The sequence below is a fragment of the Dipodomys merriami genome, unplaced genomic scaffold (assembly GCF_024711535.1).
Source record: "Dipodomys merriami isolate MVZ:Mamm:240054 unplaced genomic scaffold, mDipMer1.0.p SCAF_77, whole genome shotgun sequence".
NCBI lineage: Eukaryota > Metazoa > Chordata > Mammalia > Rodentia > Heteromyidae > Dipodomys > Dipodomys merriami.
This window is the reverse complement of record NW_027206368.1, coordinates 6505387-6528103: the sequence shown is the minus strand read 5'-3', so window position 1 is coordinate 6528103 and position 22717 is coordinate 6505387. Positions and strand designations below refer to the sequence as shown.

The window sequence follows — 22717 nt, the reverse complement described above, 5'->3', positions numbered from 1 at the left end:
CCTCACAAAATCCAAATGTGTCTATGATAGTCACTGCCTGAAAACAGATAGACTGAAGCTACATAGTCCAGTCCTCCACCCACTCATCAGGAGCTATGCCTGCCCCTAAGCACAGAGTCATTACCAGTCCTGATTCCTGACCAGTTCTGACCTTGCTTGGCCTCACACTGCCATTTGCTGATGACCAGGGTCCCTTCCATTTACAGCAGTCATGAGGATGTGTCTGCCGTGAGCCTCCAGCAGGACTCCAAGGAGTTGGGGGGGGGGAGGGAGAATGAGTGCCATGGGCAGCTGACATTAATGATCCAAGTATGCATGAGAGGTGCTGATGGGTCAGCCTGGAAGCCGTATTTGAAAAATAAATAAAGCAAAAAGGGCCGGAGGCATTGCTCAGATGATATAACTTCTGTCTAGTAAGGGCATGGCCCTGACTTCAAAGCCTAGCATGCAAAGAAAAACAAAATGATGGCAGTCATGTCCTGACCCTTTCACTGTCTGTTACGCAGTGCTGGGCTGGGTGACCCCAATGGGCTGTGACTCACAGCCTGCCTCTGGGACTGGAAGCCTAGACTTCAATCTGGTGGCCTCATGCTCTTCCTTAGTGTTTTCTTCCAAAGCTGGCATTTTACCACTTGAACCACACTTCTACTTGAGCTGGCATTTTTGCTGCCAGATAGTAAAAAAGAAAAAAGAAAAAGAAAACCCAGAAGTACTTAGTCCTTAACAATGGTAAGGAAATAAAGATAACACTTTATTTAATCCATCATGCCATTTAAATGTAGTTTATCTACCCAGAAAACAAACACAAGTACTTCCCAGGTGAAAAAGGTGAACTATGTCCTTTGTCATGTAAATTTGTGTTCCCCCCCACCACTACCACTGTCAACATAAGAAAAGGAGTGGGCGCTGGAGAATCATTCCATCAAATCAGACCAGGTGAAGACTAAGTTGCTGCTCCAGGCCCAGGACTAGAGAGAGGTGAATGCGGAAGGAACTCCATTTCATATTGCACATTGGCGTGAATGCAGTCTCAGAGAGTGAGCTTGGATGCCCTGCTGTTGAAACTCCAATAAGAAGAGGACAATGCAACTCCATTAGTCACCACCCTGCCTCTGGACATTTCCATCCTTTCATTAAAAATGAAGCTGGCAAAAGCAGAACTCTACCCCATGAACAGTCACGATGTTATTTTCAAGCGCGTTCCTCCCTTGCTTTTCCTTCCGCGGGGCCCTGGACAGCCAGAATAGAGCTCCTCCCCATCAGGCTTCACAGTGGCCCTGTGGAGTGCACAGAGGTGTCCTGAGGAGCAGCGAGCAGGTGTGGGACCAGAACTCTTCTCCCAGCCTCCCTCTCCAGTCCCCTCTCCTTCCCATCTCCAACTGCATTCTAAATCCCAATGTCCTAAATTAGCCCTGGGGTACAGGTCACACCAAGAGCAGAGAGGGGGTACAGGTCACACCAAAAACAGAGAAGGGATACAAGTCACACTACCAAGAGCAGAGAGGGGATAGAGTCATACCAAGAGCAGAGAGGAGGTACAGGTTAAACACTGAGAATAGAGAGGGGTACAGGTCACACCACTGTGAGCAGAGAGCATCCTATGGGGAGGGGAGAAGATGGCACCCACCAAGGCTGATGAGCAGGAAACCAAACCACACTCCCGCAAACAACCACACACACACACCAAACAACCACACACACACACCCCAAACAATCATAAACATCCCAAACAACCACACACATCCCAAACAACTACACACATCCCAAACAACCACACACACCCCAAACAACCACACACATCCCAAACCACACACTTCCCAAACAACTACACACACCCCAAACAACCACACATACCCCAACCACACACACCCCAAACAACCACACACACCAAACTCAGCAGCATTGCTGTTTTGAGACACATCTGCCTGGATAGTCTTCCATCTCCATGGACCAAGAGTGAGGCTAAGGCTTTGGGCCTAGTCAGGGCTTGGACCTCGACTGTCAATAAATAAGCCATATATGCTGCTCATCCGATGATGTCAATTCGCCAACACAATCACTGGGTGCATCTAAGGTTTGGGCTCAGTAGGATCACAGAGGGACAATACATCCTCAGCTACATGCTGGTGGCTGGCACCTATCATCTCAGCTACTTAGCAGGCTGACATTAGAAGGATCAAGGTTCTAGGACAGACCGGGCAGAAAGGTCCACAAGACACTGTTTCTGGGGGAGAAAAACAGTGCGGTGACATGGGCCCGGGAGTCCCACATCACCGGTGAACCTAGAGGAGGTGGATTCAGACACAGTCATACAACATTGGCAGAAAGCAAAGGAACCTAGAGGCAAGGTTCAAGTGGCAAAGCATCTGTATAACAAGTGCAAGGCTCTGAGTTTAAACCCTAGGATCACCAAAATTTTGAACAGCAAAAATGAGCAAAATGTGCTCATTTTAGGGCTTGTCCTGAGTCAAACCCCAGCATACAGGCTTGCATAACCCTCATTGCAACCTTGTGTGTGTTTACTTGACGTCTGAGAAAGAGTGGCTCCGAACCCAGAAACACTTTGCGATTCTACAGATGGAACTCAATCCCAGCTCCCTAAAAAGAGCTGTGGGTGGAGTGTGTCCTTTCTCCTCTGGACCAGGGTTGACATGGTCTCAAGGCCTGGCCCGGCCACATCTGTGACATTCACGGGTCAGGGAGTGTGGCCCTGTGTGTGCTCTCTCTACCTCTGTGGTTCAGACAGTTAACATGTCCTAGAATTCCAGGTTTTGAGCCAGGTGGCCTGATGTCCCCACCTGGCACATCAAGACACTTACATTTCAGTCTCATCACTTGTGGCCTGAAAATAGCAACACAGTCCAATGTATGGAAAAGAAGAAGGAAGAAAAAGATGGGAACGTCTCCCCCAAAGTTTCAAAGGCTCCTCAAGTTGACAACAGAAGGCAATAGGAGACTCAGCATGAGAATGTGGCACCCAAAATAAAGGCCTTTATCAAAAACTTCCCAGTGGATGGGGAAACTGAGTCTCCAAGAGGCAGACGGTGACCCTAGGCTCTTCCTGCCCAGGGGTAGGTAGAGACGTGGGCTGGAGCTTGAAGTATCTGTGCACCTGTTTTAACCCAGTCAGCACGTGGGTCAGGACACTGGTCCTCTTATACAACATCCTCCACTGCCTCCCCCAGTCCAAAAGGTGGGATGTATGCAGGGTGCACAAAGAATCGGCACTGAGAACAGGCAAATCTCTGGGAGCCCACAACACAGATGCTTCAATGTATATTATGTACATCCTGGAAAATCACACATGCTCTTGAAAGTGCAAAGTCAGACTTCCTCTTCCCTCCCTCTCACTTTCCCTCCTCACAGGCTAAGCCTTATGCAGAGGTGATAAAAATCAGCCTCAGGATCCAAACCAATGTCCTCAGTCCTGCAAACCCTTCCAGGAGGCAGGGTGGCAGAGCCAGGCTGCCAGTAGAACACACACACAGACACACACAGACACACACAGACACACACACACACACACACACACACACACACACACACACACACACACACACACACACACACACACACACACACACACCGCTCATCCCAGAGATGGCTTATTGATGCAATTACATGGTTCAAAGCCAGTGGCACCTGACGGGGGAAGAAAAAGACAAAACCAGAAAGGGCGGGATGGCCTCAGCACTACTCCCTCGGGCCGGCTGTACAAGTGCCAAGTGCCTTTTCCTTGTGAACCACAGAGGCAGGTGCGGGCCGGCAAGCAGACAGGACCACAGCCCTGGCAACAGGAGGAAGTGGTAGTTGAGGTTTCCCGATAGATCTCCTGATCCTCTCTGGACCTCAGGACCTCTCCTAGGCTCCCCAGTGCTTTCCCTCTCTGGTCTCTGCTTGGCCTGCTCAAGAGGGACAGACAGACAGAAGTTAAAAGAGCAAGATTAGTTTCCTTTCACCCCTAACCCATCTCCTCATCCCTGTCCAGGGGCAGGGAGTACAAAGGTAGACACACAGGGAATCAAGAGCTCCAGGCTGCTGCCATTGGATCAGTGGGAAACTGGGCTGTTTGCATTTCCAAGTGCTGAATGGCCGGCCACTGTGATGTCCATGTTGATAATTCCTGATGCTTTGTATTCCAGCAAATGTTTAATCCCTCACTGATCAATAATCCTCACTCGGCTGTTCTTTTTTCCTTTTTTTAAAGAACCAAATCCCTTTTTACTCTTCAAATCCTTGAATAAAATTAGGCTGCTTTAGCCCTGGATGCGTTATTCCTCAAAGAAGCTGTGTGGTTTCATAACCTCGGTTGGGGTATTTTTAAAGGGACTGCCTAGACACACTTGTTCTTGGTGTCACCTAACTTGTCTCTGCTATTGCTGTGTGTTATAAGCTGGTCTCCTCAGACACTGCTTTCAACACAGATCTACTTTTTTTTTCACTCAAAAGAAGAAAATAATTCAAAGTGAAGTTATTTGCCCTAACTAAACCAGTGAGTCTAATCTTTGCATTCCTGGCTTACACTTAAGTCCTTCTGTACAACTTGATTTCTACCTTCCATCTATAATTTCTTTCCAAAACCATATTGAAAAGAAAACAGCTCCATTCCTAGGCCATCTTAAGAAGCTGTACTTCTTTCTTAGAGGCACGGCTGAATGTTTTGGAAAATGCACATGACACATGGAAAGAGACAACGGCTCTGTGCTCACAGGGGATGGGCTGGCAGGGGGGTCTCACAATCCACTCCAGGTCCACCAAAGTTCCACAAACAACGGCAACAGAAAGAAACTGCCTTTCATCTGTAGCAGCAAACAAAGCAGCAACTTTCACCAAAGCTAACCCAAGCCAGGAGTACATCCCACACACACCAACCACTTCCACAGTTAGCCCATAAGAGCCCAAGCAGCTCACCACAATATTTATTAGAAAAACACATAATTTGTGGTGGAGAAAGAAGAGTATCTCATACAAAAAAGAAAAAAAGGGGGGGGGGGAAGCTCCTTCAAATGCAATTAACCAAAAGACATATTTCCCCTGTGTTTGTAAAGATCACTCTATGAGAAGCATAGTTTTTGTGTGAGAGGAGGGGGGGGGTGGAGAGAAATGGGGTATCCCCACTAGTTAAGAAAGACAATTAAATTACTGGAGATTACCTTCATCATTAAGGAGAATGGGCTTTATTCATATTTACAGACCTAAGCAGACTTCAGTTTCCAGGTCACAAATGAATCTCTTCTCGTCTCAGATGCACATGTGGACACTGACATGGGCTGCTGTTGAGTTGATTGGATAATAATCTTATTCTCAAGCTCCTGCTGGAAAGAAGAGCTCCAGAGGAGGGCAGCAGGGGGAGGGGGAGATGGGTGAGGGAGGGAGGGAGGGAGGGAAGCGAGGAAGGAAGGAAGGAAGGGATAAAAAGAAGAATCCAATCATGTATTCTTCCTGGTTGGAAAAAAAAAGTAACCCCAGTATCCTGGAAGGATTTCAAACACAGGCGAACAGTGTGCAGGAGGGTGTGTTAACAGCATGCCTTACTGGTGTGGCCTGCCTGAGACACTCTTAATGAATATTACTTCCTTCCCATTGGCTGTTCCCGCTAGAAACCCAGACCCATCCCTCCTTTCAGAAGTCAGGAATTCAGCTCCAGCCAAAGTCCAGAAAACATGCTCACGCAGGGACAAGGCTCCACCACCGATCCATAACCTTTGAGGTTGTGTCCTACAGTCAACCTGACCAACAGTACATAGGAGTGAATTTTTTCTGCCTTGGGTTGTGTTCCCAGCTTTGTGTCTGTTCTAAACTGAAGGTCCATCAAAGAAAAGAAAAATAGACAGCTTTCTTTAGAGAGAACATGCTGTCCTAAATGCTGGGGAGAAAGAACTTTCTCAATCAGGCTTCCAAAACCAGATCTGAAACGTTGTCTATATCTTAAAATCCATCCAGGTGATTTTTTTTTTAAAACTCTGTGCCAAAATAAAGTAAAATCCCCAATTAATATATGTCCTTTTGTGGACTGAAGCTTCATCTCCCTCTGAAATGTCACATACCAATGCACCCTTTGAATAGCTGTTCAGAATCACTTGGAGCAGCAATATCTAAGCAGTACACAAATATGCATTCAGGTGACAGGATGACTAAGTTTTCTTTTCCAAACAATGCTCTTCTCCCTAACTTCTCCTGTCTGCTTACTGACAGGAGACCTGATGTTCTCAACATTTTAAATCAGATAAATTTTTGAGAATATGAGCAGATATAATTCTTGCTCATAAGAAAAAAAAGCAACAAAAAATTGAAGGTGGGACAGAAGAAATGGAGAAAAACATTTTATTTTAAAAAATAGTAATAATAAAATATTTTGTGGCCCATTCAGTATTTCCCATATATAATTTATTAAAATTAGATCAAATTACGAATATTAAGTGCTCATTTGAACTAAAGTGCTTCCTCTTTCATACATACACGCACACACAAACAATTTGTGTTGTATCAGTTTCAGAAGGCAACAGAAACTCTAAGGATACAAAGAAATATGGTGTCCCCAGCCTCTAATACAAAGCATGCTGGGCAGCCCTGAGCTCCTGGATTACTGAAAGGTGTTTCTGTGCACATAATTGCAAGGCTTCCACCTCTCCCTCCCTGCCTGTAACTCATTGCACAGCTGCAGGAAGCTGTGGCTCTAGTCCCCTTATCTAAGGTCCTTGGTCCTTGTTCCATAAAGTATTTTCCTTACCACTATTAAATAAATGAGATGTCCTTCCTGTAATTCTAGGTTTCTGTGTTTAGAATGGAGGTGATTTTGTTTTTAATGCTTTGCTGAAGAGGGAAGAATAAAACTGAGCTCTCGCTCCAAGAGTGTTTATTTATGCTATTATAAGAGCAAACTAACTTTTCAGCACTTAGATAAAAAAATCAGTTTGCAAAGGCTAAACAACTTTCCTGTCCCTACAGCAAGAGTGGGGGTAAAATAAAAATATTCATTTGACCTAAGACGATCACATGAGAGTTGTAAGAGTCTTCCCCCCACTCTTGAGAAAAGAGGGTAAAACCTGGGCCATAACCAGTGCCTGAGTCTGCCATGACCTCATCTAGGGGCCTTCAGCCTATGTCTGTGTGGGGTGTGTGTGTGTGTGTGTGTGTGTGTGTGTGTGTGCTTCAGCCTGTCTGTGTGGTGTGTGTGTGTGTGTGTGTACACCAATGCAGACAAAGTCCCTATGTGCGGCCGATGGCCTAGTGTACTAGGGTGGCATGGTTCCTCAATAAGTGTAAATTACATCCACGTCTCCAGATTTGTTTCCATGAACTATACTAGAAAAATGCATCTTAACCAAAGAAAGATATATATTACCACAGATACAAGATCATATATAGTATGTGATATATCATTGTATGATTCAATTCATACAGAGCTGTAGGCATAAAAATAACTTAAGTGGATATTGTTCAAAGTGGTAGTCATTCTGGAAGGTAGCATCTTGGAGAGACCTTAACTTATGAGGCACTTTTTGGAGTGCTGGAAGCGTTCCATTTCCTGATGGGAGTGGTACGTATAGGGGGACTCATGTGTATGTTTGCCATTGGATTTTATACTTTCTAGTATGTGAGTCATTCCTCACCAAAAAGAAAAAAAGAATCTACCAAGTAAGTTCAGTGATCATTGATGACTTCTTTAAAATCCATTATTTTTGCCAACTTCAAAAAAAATCTGTGAGAAAAAAACGGATTCTTTGCTCTGTTCATTATGAGAACAAAATCAAATGTGAATAATTTAGTGACGGGTTGAGGTTTGACATCTCAAAGCGTTTGTGGCCTGAATTTTTCAGAAGCTCTTGGTTTCACGGTTCACGTTGGCACTCCAGGGCTTCACATCATCAGAATTCAGATATCTGCACTTGGCAATTTTATATGTGGACATCTACACGTCACATTCTAACAGCACATCAAAACTCATTACATCCAGAAGCAAGTTTGTTATCTCAAAATAGGCACCTTCTTAACCACCCGCCCCCACCAAATTCCTTCACCTTGTTCTATTTTTGTGTCAGAGAGTTTCTCCTTTTCTCATTACCCACTTGGAAATTTGTCTTTGAGTAACTCAGCTGTGCTTTCATACTGACTTTCCACATCTCTCACATCCTACTCTTGGCCACCACTCCTATGAGCGTATTAGCAATGAATGCCTAATTAGTATTATGGTTCCTGTCTCTGCCTCCACAGCACCACCGAGGAAATCTTCCCTCTGTGCTCCTGACAGTCCTCTGCTGCTGCAGCACAAAACCCATCCTCAATGTGACATTCAAGGTCTCCTCTAGCCTCCTCTCCCCACGCCTCCACCGCAACCCTACTGTCCCACTGCACCTCACCAGCACAGGAAGGGACCGGGCATATTCCTCCCCCACCACCCCTGCTCGTGCCTCGAATCCTTCCTTTCTATGACATCCAAATATTGCATACCTCATAAAGACAAAACATTCACTGTCTCCCTGAGATGATTTCTGTGAAATGGCTTTCCCCATTGAAGTGCCTGTGTGGTTCTATCAGTGGTCAGGCAGGTAATTCTCACCTATGCCAATGTCTCCCAGTGTTCGCTGCCCCTTTTATATTGTGGTTTTGTTATCAGTGGTGGCACACATCAGTTTATAAATACAATGCACCTTGATCATGCCACCCCTTCATCATTCTCTCCCAACTCTCCCAAAACCAGCCCTGTTCTCAATTCTTGGTTTCACAGGATACATGTTAAGTATTATGGTTGCCTTCCTCTCTTCATTCATCCACCCTCCCTCCCCTTGACCTACTCATACCTTTAAAGTGCCAGTTTCCTGGTATTCATTTCATTGGACTATGAGTTTGTTTTCCTGAGGAATTTTACCATCCGAATTCTCCCCTGCAAATACCATACTTCAGTTAATACATCTGTGTACACTTGCATACAAACTGTGTCTGTTTAATTGTACACTTACGAATTAGTTTCTCATTTCCATGTGTGTAAGGCCTTGTCTTCACAAAGTAAAATAATAAAATTTCCAAGTTGAAAATTATATTAAGTGAAGTAAGCCAAGCCCAAAGAAACATAGGTCCCATGGTTCCCCTTATTTGCAATATCTAGTATATGTCTGAGTCAAGCAGAAAAAGTCAGATGAGGTAATGTTAGGGAAATAAACCCTAAGATATGTATTCAAATGTTTTCTTTCATGCGATTGTTTCTAACGCATTTATAAGATTATTTCTTTGTTGCTTTCTATGTCCCTCCCCCATTTTATAACCCCTACTTTCACTGTATTTGATGTCGGTATAATTTGTGGAGGGGAAAGGGAAAAACAAGTCATTTAAACGAGGATACAGGTGGACCCATTGCGACAATGAGAAGTACAAGTTGTCATGTCGAAAACGAACTTTACAACTTCGGTGGGGAGGGGGAAGGGAGGATTGGGGGAAAGGGGGATGTGAAGGGATGGGAAGGGGAAACAAAGGAGGAGGCTACAATGCTTGATAATAAATGTACTCATTATCTTGCCCATGTAATTGTAACCCCTCTGTACAGTATTTTCACAATAAAAAAATATAAAAAAATTTCCAAGTTGATGAACTCCAAAGCCAAGTGTTATTTTTTCTCTATGACTCAAGTGTCTCAATGAAGATCTGCTCAGAAGTCGAACTCACAAATTACTAAGTTAGAAACATCAGCAGGGAATCTGTGTTATGTTTGCATTGCATTTAAAATGTCCTTACTATGATATATATCAACAATAGAATGTTGATCTTTTATGTTTGCACAGGCTTTTATGCCCCACCTAAAGTATCTCCTGATTCCCCAACCTTTCAAGTGAAGACAACAGCTTTATTGGGGTGATTTTTTGGGGGGGGTCCAGTCATGGGGCCTGAACTCTGGGCCTGGGTGCTGTCCCTCAGCCCTTCAGCTCAAGGCTAGCACTCTATCACTTGAGCCACAGCGCCACTTCCGGCTTTTTTCTTTTTGCTTATGTGTTGCTGAGGAATCGAACCCAGGGCCTCAGGCATGCAAGGCAAGCGCTCTACCACTGAGCCACCTTCCCAGTCCTGGGGCCATTTAACAGAGCAAAGCCACATTCTGGAGACAGATAGTCCAATTTCCTTTGGAACAAAGAGACGAAGTTCTCCAACTCTGGCAGACCTGAAGTCAATGCCAGTTCACGTGATTACCTGATGCTGAATTACTTAACTTCTTGTGTAAAAAGATAGGGCTGCAGAGGTGCCCACCTCCTATGTGTTGTGAAGATGATTTGAGGAAATGCCAGGCATCAGGTGCTATGCAGAGAAGAAAGTCATCAGGGGCAGAACTCCCATGCTGCACCCAGAACCTCCCCCTACACCTCGCCCCCACTACACCCCCCACTGCTCCCACAGCACCCTTCCATCCCCACCGTGTGGGCCTCCCCACTCCCGGCTGGCCAGTCACCCCCTGACCTGGGCCGCCCTCCCGCTGGACCAGACACCCCTCCACCACTAATGGGATCCTGGCTGCACAAGGCCTCTGTCGGCTCTGCAGGCTGGGGAGACAGCGCCCTCAAGTGGCCACCTGCGGAGCAGCACCTGCTGCCCTGTCCAGGGGGGCGGCGGGCCCAGAGCCTGGCCAGGCAGCTCCCCCACCAGGCACAGGGCCCCACCCAGCCTCCCTGCTGTGCCAGGTGCCCTCCTCACCAGTCTCTCTGAGATGAGGGTGAAGTTGGTCCAGACTGCCTCCAACTGAGAGCCTCCAACCTCTGCCTCCAGTACCGCGGGGACCACGGAGTGGTGGGCGTTGGGTGCAGTCAGGGTGGGAGCCAAGGCCAGGCTGGGCCTGCCAACCCTCAGCCCGGCTGGCCCCGCTGATCCCCGTGACCCAGCGACCCTACGACCCCGGCCCCGTGCAGAGCAGCAGGTGACCCACAAGCTCTGTGCTCTGCTCCCTGAAGAGCCACGGAAGAGCGGCCGGGAGCATAAGGCAACATTCACACCCAGCACCTAGGACAATGGAATGACTCACACTAACACCACACACACAATCACACACACCACACACGGTCACACTCCACACACCACACACCACACACGCTCATTCAATCACACCACACACACCACACGCTCACAGTCAATTACACCACACACACGCTCACTCACACACCATACACCACTCACACCACACACCACACATGCTAACACTCAATCATACCACCCATTTTACTCACACCACATATGTTCACACTCACAATCACACTACACACGCTCACTCAAATCACACCACCCACACACCACACATGCTCATACACCACACAACACACACCATACATGCTCACTCACATACACCACACATGATCACACCACACCACACCTACAGCACTCACACCACACTCAGTCATACCAAACTCACACCACACAGTCATACCACACCACTCACGCTCACACTCACCACACACCAAAAGTACCACACACTACATGCTCACTCACTTAATCACACCACACACACCACACTCACACTCAATCACACATGCTTGCTCACAATCACACCACTCACACCACATACACCACACTCACACCACATGCTCACACTCATACCACACCACACACACACCACACACGCTCAGTCACTCAATCACACCACACACACCACACACACACTCAATCACATCACACACACACCACTCACGCTCACACATACCACCCACCACCCACACTCACACTCGCACACTCACCACACACCACACACACACACACACAACCCCCCGGTCTGTCACCTTGAGCTGAAGAGCGCAGAGACAGCACCCAAGTCCAGAGTTCAAGCCCCACAACTGACCCCTCCAAAAAAATATCCTGAACTGAACATAGCATATATGTATATATGTGAAATAACATGGCAAAATTCCTTTGTGTAATACACACTTAAAAAAATGAATGATAGGAAAGTAATATAGGCTCTTCTGGGTGATCAGGTACTAGCAGGAGGGAAGAGGGCCAAGGAGAGGGCAAATTAAGTACTTTACACATGTATGAAAATAGAATAAAACTTATTTTCAACGATTTGTATGCATGTATGGAAATGTCTGAGAGCTAATATAGTAGAAGCCAGGCACTGGTGGCTCACGCCTGTAATCCTAGCTACTCAAGAGGCTGAGATCTGAGGATCGAGATTCAAAGCCAGCCTGGGCAAGTGAAGTCCCTGACACTCTATCACCAATTAACTACCAGAAAACTGGAAGTGGTGCTGTGGCTCAAGTGGTAGAGCTCTAGCGTTAAGCTGAAGAGCTCAGGGATGGTGCACAGACCCAGAGTTCAAGTCCCACAACTGACAAAAAATAAATAAAGAAAGAAAAAAAAAGACAGTATATATGGCTTTAAATCTAATATATTAAACTTTATTCTTAGGAGTAAATAACCAAGCATTTCTCAGTTTTCTGAGGTCTCATTAGCAGTATAATAATTTCAGTAGTTCATCTAGACATAAAAAGTCAAAGTTTATTCCATAAATAAGAACACAATTTAATCCAAAATTACTAAGAGTCTTAAATGCCATCTTATTTTCCTCTAGCTATGATGGTATTTTTTCCTCCAAGACTGAATAAATAATACTAAACTAAGTGGGTATCCAATGACTCACCTGTACACTTGAAAATTTCACTTTTGGATTGTTATCTATCTCCCATAAGCCTTCATTGAAACCTTTTTATTTATTTGGTTTGCCATACTTTTCCTTATTTTCTGAGTAAGGAAATATATCCTTTGGTCCTAAAAAAGCACTAAAACAGAAGAAGATAATAAGTGCAATGCAACCTCAAATAAATATATACATAGTGCATTACTAAAATAACACTATTATATGATGCATTTCATAAAATACAAATTAAAGGGAAGACAAGGATATAAAGTCTGATGAATTCATTTCAATGAACACAATCTTACCAACACATGAGAAGGCTCTAAGTACTGGCAGAACAAATGTTGGAAAAGTCTTTTTGGGGGAAGTATGTATACAGATATTTGGGCTTGAAGTCAGAGCCTCCCACTATTGCTTAGCTTTTTTACTTAAGGCTACAGTCACTCTACTATAGCCATAGTTCCACTTCCAGCTTGGAACACAAGAGAGCCACACAGACTTTTCTTCCAGGCTGTCTTAGAAATTTGATCCTCATATCTCAGGCTGAATAGCTAGGAGTATAGGTGTGAAACACCAGCCACCTGGCTTCTAAAATATTTTTAGGTTCCATTTCTTTGCAGAACAATAAATGTTTTCTGTTTAGAGGTAGGGATAAAGTAGGCTATATTTTATTCCAAATACTACTGTTTTTTTTTTCGTTTACAGTACTAAGGATTGCATCCAGGTCTCACAGAAACAAGTCAAGCACTAAACCACAGAACTACATGTCAATCTGATATACTTTATTAATTCAGTAATGAGTTCCTAGATCCATAACACCAACTCATTTACATGAACTTTTTTTTTGGTACAGATCCTGGGCCTTGAACTCAGAGCCTGGGCACTGTCCCTGAACTTTTGTGCCCAATGCTACAGCTTTAGACCACTTGAGGCATAGCTCCACTGTTTACTGAAAATGGGATTCTCATGAACTTTTCTGCCCAGACTGGCTAAGAACCTCAATTCTCAGATCTCAGCCTCATGTGGCTATTAGAGGCAGGAATCACCAGCACCTGGTCTCATTCAGTTTAATTGAACAGGCTTTTCAGGCCCAGAGTTCAAGCCCCACGAACGAAAAAAAAAAAAAAAAAAAAAAACTTCTCCCCCAAACTGGACAAAGCCAGGCTGGGGAGAAAAAAAATCACCAAGTCTGAATAACCAGCAGAGATGATCTGGAAGCATGGTTCAAGTGGTAGAGAACCAGCCAAGCAAACGAACCAGGCTCAATGCCTCAAAGCTCAAGCTCAAACTCTAGTACTGTGAAAAAACAGAAAGTACCTAATTTAAACATCATTATATACTTCTAATTAAATATGAACACATTTTCATGCCAGTAATTATTTAATACATTTTGCTAAATGGACCTATCAATCTATTGTTTGAGCACTTTTTCTGTGCCAATAGTGAGGGCTTGAACTCAAGGCAAGGCTTCATACTCTTGCTGTCTTTTTTCTGCTCACAGCTGGTGTTCCATCACTTGAGTCACACACTCCAATCTGCTTTTCTGATGGTTAATTGGGATTCCCAAGCACTTTTCTTTGGGCTTCAAACCAAGATACTCAGATCTCAGTTCTCCTAAGTAGCCAGGAGGCTGCAATATTTTAAGAGTCTGGGACCAGTGGCTCATGCCTGTAATCTAGCTACTCAGGAGGCTCAGTCTGATGTTGATTTGAAGCCAGCCAGGCAGAAAAGTCCAAGGGACTCTCCGATTAACGAGAAAAATCCTGGAAGTGCAGATGTAGCTCAAGTAGTAGCACACACCAGGCCACTGAAAAAGCCAAGCAAGAGTATAAGACCTTGAATTCAATATTCAGCATCAGCACACACAAAAAAATAAAATAAATATTGTAACAGTAAATATACTGCTCAATGTTTGATCTTCACAATCAATTCGAAGTATAGGTGGGGTAAAGAATATGCTCAAGACTGATAAGTCAAAAACAAAGCTGATGAACAAAATAACTCTCCATGGGGATACAATCCCCTAAGATTCCTGAATAGTACATAAATTAGCCTAGAGACCGCACTGCTAGTTACCAAGGAACACCTTATGGTGGCTGTGGCTATGGTTTTCTCTTAGAAATGTTCCATTTTCAAATGGCCTACAAAAAGTGTTTTATATGCAAAATGGAAATAGGACATAATCTAATTACATTTTGATAGCAAATACAAAAAAATTGTGAAGCCAGGAACCCATGGATCACACCTGTAATTTAGCTATTCAGGAGGCTGAGATCTGAGGTTCATGGTTAGAACCCAGCTCAAGCAGAAAAGGCCATGAAACACTTATCTACAATTAACTATCAAAAAGGCAGAAGTGAAACTGTGGCTCAAATATAAGAGCACCAGCCTTGCACCAAAAACAAAAACACTAAAGGAAAATGCCTAGGCCCTGAGTTCAAGTACTGGTACCAGCTCGAGAAAGAGATTAAAGGGAGGAAAGAAGGGAGGAAAGGGAAGGAGGAAAGAAGAGAGGGGAGGGAGAGAGGAAAGGGAGAGAGAAAGGAAGGAATGAAGGAAGGAAAATTGTGAAAGTTCAGAGGAAAAAAATCAGAACACAACAGGTTTAGAAATTCTAAAATATAAAAATATTATTCTTTCTCTTTAGTGGTTAAATTGTAGAACTTTCCTTTTATTATTTGCTTTTTAAAAGCAATGAGAAAATTAAGCAGTAAATTCCAAATCTAACAGTAAACTTATGTGGATTGAAGTTCTTTTGCAAATATATAGAAAAGCAGTTATGTCTCAGATTTTACCTTTTTACTAAACAGTATGGATGCCCATAAGAAAGCCCACACAAAGTCACCACAAACTTAGAACTTTTTTTTTTTTTTTTGGGTCCAGTCATAGGGCCTGAACTCTGAGCCTGGGCGCTGCACTTGAGCCATAGCGCCACTTCCGGCTTTTTTCTTTTTGCTTATGTGGTACTAGGGAATCGAACCTAGGGCCGCAGGCATGCAAGGCAAGCACTCTACCACTGAGCCATCTTCCCAGCCCAAACTTAGAACTTTTAAGTCAAACCAAAGGGGCCATAATCAAAATATGAAGGCCTATCAGACACAAGGACATCAAGATCAAGTCATTTATCTTTATTAAGTAGTATTTTCTAAACAAAACGTTTCATTTTCAACTTATCAACTCTAACTTGCTGCTACATTTACCTATTATAAAATCACAAAATATGAAACAAATCTTAAAAAGGATGTTTACTAAAATTTTATAACAAGTCAGGCAGGAGTGATTCATACCTGTAATCCTAACATATTGGGTAAGAGCTGAGGATCATGAGACTTTTAACTGCCAAAAATTCCAAAGTGGAACTACAGCTCAAACGGTAAAGTACAAGCCATGAGCAAAAAAAAAAAAAAGAGAGAGAGAGAGAGAGAGAAATCAGAGACAGTGCCCAAGCCCTGAGTGAAGGCCCAGGCTTGGCTCAATAAATAAATAGATGCTATGACAGTAAAAGGTAGAATGATGGGGAAAGACGACCAGCAGAAGGAGAAAGGACAAGCTGGGTGCCAGTGGCTATGCCTGTAATCCTAGATACTCAGGAGGCTGAGATCTGAGGATTACAGTTCAAAGCCAGCCCAGGCCAGAAAGTCTATTGAGACTCTAATCTCCAATAAATCAGCAAAAAATTGGAGTAACACGGTGGGTCCAGTGGCAGATCACTAGCCTTGAGTTGAAGAGCTAAGGGACAGAGCCCAGGCCCAGAGTTCAATTCCCACAACTAACCCTCTCCCAAAAAAAATGAACATAATTTCAACAATGTATATTATATGCATGTATGAAAATACAACTATGAAATCTCTGTAAATTTACAGTAATTAAAAATTATATGCATATGTGTACACCATTATATGTTATAGACCACGATAGACAATTTGCTCCAGGAAAGTTAGAATGAACTTGTGACTTTAAATGAGCATCATTATTCCACAATACTGTGAAATTTGGGAAATTATGTAATCACTTAATCACAATTAAAAAAAAAAGAACCTCGGGGAAGTTAGGGAGATGAGGGATGCTAGCGGGAAAACAATGGAGGGTGTAGCAATGCTCAATAGGAAGTGTACTCGCTCCCTTGCTCATGTAACTGTAACCCTCTGTATAGTATCTTCACAATAAAAAATTTAAAAAAAGAGGGAAAGTTTTATTTCTTCTTTCCCTATTTGGATCCCCTTTATGTCTACATCTTGCCTTATTGCTGTAGCTAGGCATTCTAATACTAGATTGAAGAGAAGTGGAGAGAGTGGGCATCCTTGTCTTGTTCCTGAGTTAAGAGGAAATGGCTTTAGTTTTTCACCATTGAGTATAATGCTGGCTGTAGGTTTGTCATATACAGCCTTTATTGTATTGAGGAATGTTCCATGGATTCCTAATTTTTCCAGAACCTTCATCATAAAGGGGTGTTGGATCTTGTCAAATGCTTTTTCTGCATCTATTGAGATGAAATGCAAATCAAAACAACATTGAGATATCACCTCACTCCAGTTAGAACAGCAAAAATCAAGAACTCTAATAACAACAGATGCTGGAGGGGATGTGGACTGAAAGGAACCTTACTTCATTGTTGGTGGGAATGTAAACTTGTTGAACCACTTTGGAAAGCAGTATGGAGGTTCCTCAAAAGACTTCACATAGATCTCCCCTATGATCCAGCAATCCCACTTTTGGGCATTTACCCAAATGTTTACAAACAAGACCACACTAAAGCTACCAGCACAACTATGTTTATTGCAGCATTATTTACCATAGCTAAGATATGGAACCAACCCAGATGCCCCTCAGTAGATGAATGGATCAAGAAAATGTGGTATATATACACAATGGAATTCTATGCCTCCATCAGAAAGAATGACATTTCCCCATTTGTTAGGAAATGGAAAGTTTTGGAAAAAATTATATTAAGTGAAGTAAGCCAGGCCCAAAGAAACATAGGTCCCATGGTTTCCCTTATTTGCAATATCTAGTATAGGTATGAGTCAAGCGGAAAAGGCCAGATAATGTGATGTTAGGAAAATGAAACCTTAAATATGTATTTTAATGTTTTCGTTTCTTTCATGCATGTGTTTCTAATGCATTTATAAGATTATTTCTTTGTTGCTTTGTATGTCCCTCCCCCACAGTGTAACCCCCGCTTTCACTATATTTGATGTTAGTATAACATGTGGAGGAGATGGGGACAAACAAGTCGTTTAAGGATTCAGGTGGACCTGTTGCAACAATGAGAAGTACAAAATGTCATGTCAAAACCAGCTTTACAATTTCGGTGTGGGGGGGGAGGGGGGTATAATTGGGTGGGGGTAGGGGGGTAAAATTGGGTGGGGGGAGGGGGGAGACGGGGAAGGGAAGTGAAGGGTAAACAAAGGAGGAGGCTGCAATGCTTGGTAAGAAATGTATGCATTATCCTGCCCATGTAATTGTTGCCCCTCTGTACAGTATGTTCTCAAATAAAATAAAATACAATTAAAAAAAAAAAAAGAAATCCAAAAAAAAAAAAATTTAAAAAAAATTATATGCATACTATACACTACATATACTATATAGTATTTTTTAAGTTTCTAAAGTTGAACATTAATAAGAGATAAAAGCAGAAAAGTATGACTAAATTTTCAAGAGTTTGGAGAGTTCGAAGACATTCTCTCAATTAGCAAAACTAGTCAGCAAAATTCAAACTGAGCTGATCTAAACTTAGTAACACTACAATAACAGCCTTAGAAAAAAATATATGCAATGTTACTATTAATTTATAAATCCCAGCAAGTATTGCTCCCAAAACAAGCCTTTCAAAGCCATACAGTTCTTACTGGCATTTCATTCAACACATACTTAGCATTAGTCTAATTAATTATTTATGAAAGCACCTTAGCTGTGTCCTAAAGTTCTAAGATAGATGAAATCCCTATTTTACAAATTCAGAAGGACACAAATGTAAGGAATTTGCTGAAAGTCACATAAAATAGGCAAATGTGACTGCTGTAATCGACTTGTATTAAATCCTGTGTCAAGTGTTACAAAGCAAATTCATCATCAACCCATGACTTTACTCTCCAAGCTTTTGGGAGGTACTGACTTTGCAAATGTAAATGGTATACTTAAAAGAACACTGATAATAGCTGGGCACCAGTGGCTCCTGCCTATAATCCTGGTTACTAAGTAAGCTGAGAGGATGAGAGCTGAGGATCACAATTTGAAGCCAGACCAGCAGGCAAGTCTATAAAACTCTGACCTCCAGAAATGAATCTATGGCTCAACTGGTAGAGTGCTGCTAACCTTGAATACAACACCCCGGCCCTCAGTTCAAGCTCTAGGACTAGCAAAAAAAAAAAAAAAAAAAAACACTGAAGATCAAAAACATTAAAGTATACTTTGAAATAAAAATGCCACTAAATTTTTATGAAACAGGTAGTTTTATTTTTTTTTCGGGGGGGGGAGGTCGTGGGGCTTGAACTCAGGGCTTGGGCGCTGTCCCTCAGCTCTTCAACTCAAGGCTAGAGCTCTACCACTTAAGCTACAGTGCCACTTCCAGTTTTTTGGTGGTTTATTGGAGATAAGATTTTCACAGACTTGGGGCTGGGAAGGTGGCTCAGTGGTAGAGCACTTGCCTTGCAATGCATGAGGCAATGTGTTTGATTCCTGAGCACCACATAAGCAAAAAGAAAAAAAGCCAGAAGTAGCGATGTGGCACTAGCCTTGAGCTGAAGAGCTGAGGAACAGCGCCCAAGCCCAGAGTTCAGGCCCCACGACCTGACCCCCCCTCCTCCCAAAAAAAAAGATTTTCACGGATTTGCATGCCTGGGCTGGCTTTGAACCACGAATCTCAGATCTCAGCCTCCTGAGTAGCTAGGATTACAGTTGTGAGCCACCGGCACCCAGCTTAAAGCAGGTTTTTTTTAATTATTATTATTGTAAAGGTACTATACAGAGAGTTACAGTTACATGAGTGAGGTATTGAGTACACTTCTTCTTGAACATTGTTACCCCCTCCATTGTTTTCCCCCTACCATCCTCCCCTCCCTCCCTTCCCCAAGGTTCTTTTTTTTTAATTTTGATTAAGTGATTAAATAATTTCTGAAATTCACAGTATTGTGGAATAATGATGTTCATTTAAAGTCACAAGTTCATTCTAACTTTCCTGGAGCAAATTGTCTATCACAGTCTGTAACATATAACGGTGTTCATATGTTATATACCATATATGTGATCAGCAGCATTGGGATATTTAGTAGTGGTTCAACCAGATGAGTGGGAGTTCTTTGTTTCTTAGGCCTGCTAGTTTTGTCATATCGCCTAACGTTTTGGATTTAGCATCCGCTTATCAGGGAGACCATGTACCATTTGTCTCTTCTTTCTTGGCTTACCTCGCTCAACATGATTCCTTCTAGCTCCATCCATTTCCCTGCAAATGCCATTATTTTGTCATTTCTAATGGCTGCATAATATTCCATTGTGTATAGATACCAGAATTTTTGGATCCATTCATCTGTGGTGGGGCATCTAGGTTGTTTCCATATCCTAGCTATTAAAGCAGGTATTTTTAAATTTGAATATATCTTAATTTGTTTATTTTGGTCAGTCATGGGCCTGAACTCTGGGCCTGGGCGTTGTCCCTCAGCTCTTCAGTTCAAGGGTAGCGTTCTACCGTTTGAACCACAGCGCCACTTCCAGCTTTTTTTGCTTATGTGGTGCTTAAGTGGTGCTGAGGAACCCAGGGCCTCGTGCAGGCAAGGACTCTACCACTGAGCTACCTTCCCAGGCATTAATTTCTTGATTATTAATAGCCTCATTTTCCCCCTTAACCATCTTAATACCTAATTAACCAAGTAATACCTAATAAGTTTAGGTACCCAGTGTAATGCTGTGATTTAAATACAGACTTTGGGCTACATATGCTTCCAAGTGGTAACACTGCTCAGCAAGTTCAAGACCCTAGGTTTAATCTTCAGCATTGAAAATAAAAGTTCTCCATTTTTTAATGTTGGGGAAAGAATAGTCACTTTTAAATTTAAAATAGTAACCTAATGCTGGAGGAGCAGTTGCCTTGTATGAACTAGGATCTCATTGGATCTCCAAGACTGTTAAAAAAAAAAGAAGTAACAATGGTCTACACAAGTGCCCTATAAAACTGTAAGAATGTGTATATATATACATACGTGTATATAAATATTTTACAAAATGTCTTAAAATCAGAGAAATCAGAAGTAATTTTTTTTTGGGGGGGGAGGTCTGGTCATGGGGCCTGAACTCTGAGCCACCTTCCCAGCCCACTCAGAAAGAATTTTTTAAAGTTACAAAAATAAAAAATTGAAGACTGGGAACGTAGCTTAGTGGTAGAGTGCATGCCTAACATGCATGATGCCTTGGGTTTGATTCCTCAGTACCACATAAACAAAAAAGCAAGAATTAGCGCTGTGGCTCTAGTGACTGTAGGGTGCTAGTCTTAAACAAAAAAGCTAAGGGACAGTGCCCAGGCCCTGAGTTCAAGCCCCAAACTGCCTCCCTTCCCCTCCAAAGAAAATTCAACTAATGCCAGCTACATTTAATACAGTATTTGTAAATTTGGTATGGCTCAGGATCATCCCCAAGGCTTGTTAGATTGTTGAACTCCATAGCATACAGACTGACTCAGAAAGTCTTGGATAAGCCCTAAGAAATGTTTCTTTAGGGGCTGGGTAGGTGGCTCAGTGGTAGAGCGTTTGCCTTGCATGCATGAGGCCCTAGGTTCAATTCCTCAGCACCACATAATCAAAAAGAAAAAAACCGAAGTGGCACTGTGGCTCAAGTGGTAGAGTGCTAGCCTTGAGCTGAAGAGCTGAGGGAGAGCACCCAGGCCCAGAGTTCAGGCGCCCCCCACAAAAAAGATGCATTGTACTTACAAATTTATCAATTTCTTGAATTGAAATCCATTTGTACAACTAAAGACAATTTTTTAAGTTTCAAAAAAATAATAATTTGTGGTATTTTATAATACCACTAACATGAAATGGCCAGAAATGGTGATTCAACCGTGTAGATTAGTGGTTGTTTAGAACTGAAGAGAATGGAATGATCATGAATACAAGAAACTGCTAAAATCTAATGAAATTCCTATTAAAATCAACTTAGTGGTATACATTTTGTGTATATTATCACAGCAAAACATAACTGTTGAAAAAATTATGTGAGAGCTAGGATAATGGTACAGGATTATAATCCTAGTTACTGGAGGGGCAGGTAGGACTGTCGTCCAAGACTAGCCTGAGGCAAAAATACAACCCCCTTTCCAAAAACAACCAGAATTTAAAAGGGCTGAAGGATAATTGATTAGTAAGCATGAGGCTGAGTTCAAACCTCAGTATCACACATACACATTAATAACTGAAAGCTGGTTGCTAAGAAACATTAAATCAGACATTGTCATTGTAGCCATTTCTAGGAATATAATTATAATTAGAAGAGGAATACCAAGCTTTGTTTCTCTTCATCCCAAATAAGCAAGCCTAAGCTACAGAAATTATTTTAAGTTCAAAACCAGTCAAATTATATAGTACTTAGAAGGCTACTAAATGATAGGTATATACAAATATAATCATTGGAAACCCATGAGATAGCTCCCAGAAAATCTTATGCATATAAAAGTAACAGCTCAATTTTCAGCTAATTTTTGAAAAATTAAAATTGTCTCACCAAATCAGTTTGTGCCCATATCCACTAGGGACAGTAGAACAAATCAGAATGGCTCTACTACCCATAAGCCTCTAGTACACTCAAAGGAACTGTCCAGATTTCATCTTCTCGTATTTTGTACAATATAGCCTAAGGCCTAAAGCATAATATAAAATAATCCTTATGGAAATCACTTAGTTGGGCCAGGCACTGGTGGCTCACGCCTGTAATCCTAGCTACTCAGGACACAGAGATCTGAGGATAGAGGTTCAAAGCCAGCCCAGGCAGGAAACTCCGTGAGACTCTTATCTCCAATAAACCACTAGAAAACCGGAAGTGGCACTGTGGCTTAAGCGGTAGAATGCCAGCCTTGAGCTGAAGAGCACAGGGACAGAGTTTAGGCCCAGAGTTCAAGCCCCATAT

General features: G+C 42.7%; 1 long non-coding RNA gene across 3 annotated transcripts; it reads right to left on the bottom strand.

Moving 5' to 3' along the window:
• Positions 1-618: 618 nt before the first annotated feature.
• Positions 619-12678, bottom strand: LOC138818512 (uncharacterized). Of its 3 annotated transcripts, none has more exons than XR_011369159.1 (5): positions 12611-12678; positions 8802-8884; positions 5196-5312; positions 4710-4799; positions 619-3902 (listed from the first exon to the last, which is right to left on the bottom strand). It is a non-coding gene; the product is annotated as an uncharacterized lncRNA (long non-coding RNA). The 3 variants fall into 3 exon arrangements; XR_011369158.1 differs by lacking the exon at positions 12611-12678 and having other exon boundaries at positions 619-1277; positions 3622-3902; positions 8802-9112; XR_011369157.1 differs by lacking the exon at positions 12611-12678 and having other exon boundaries at positions 8802-9112.
• Positions 12679-22717: the final 10039 nt, after the last annotated feature.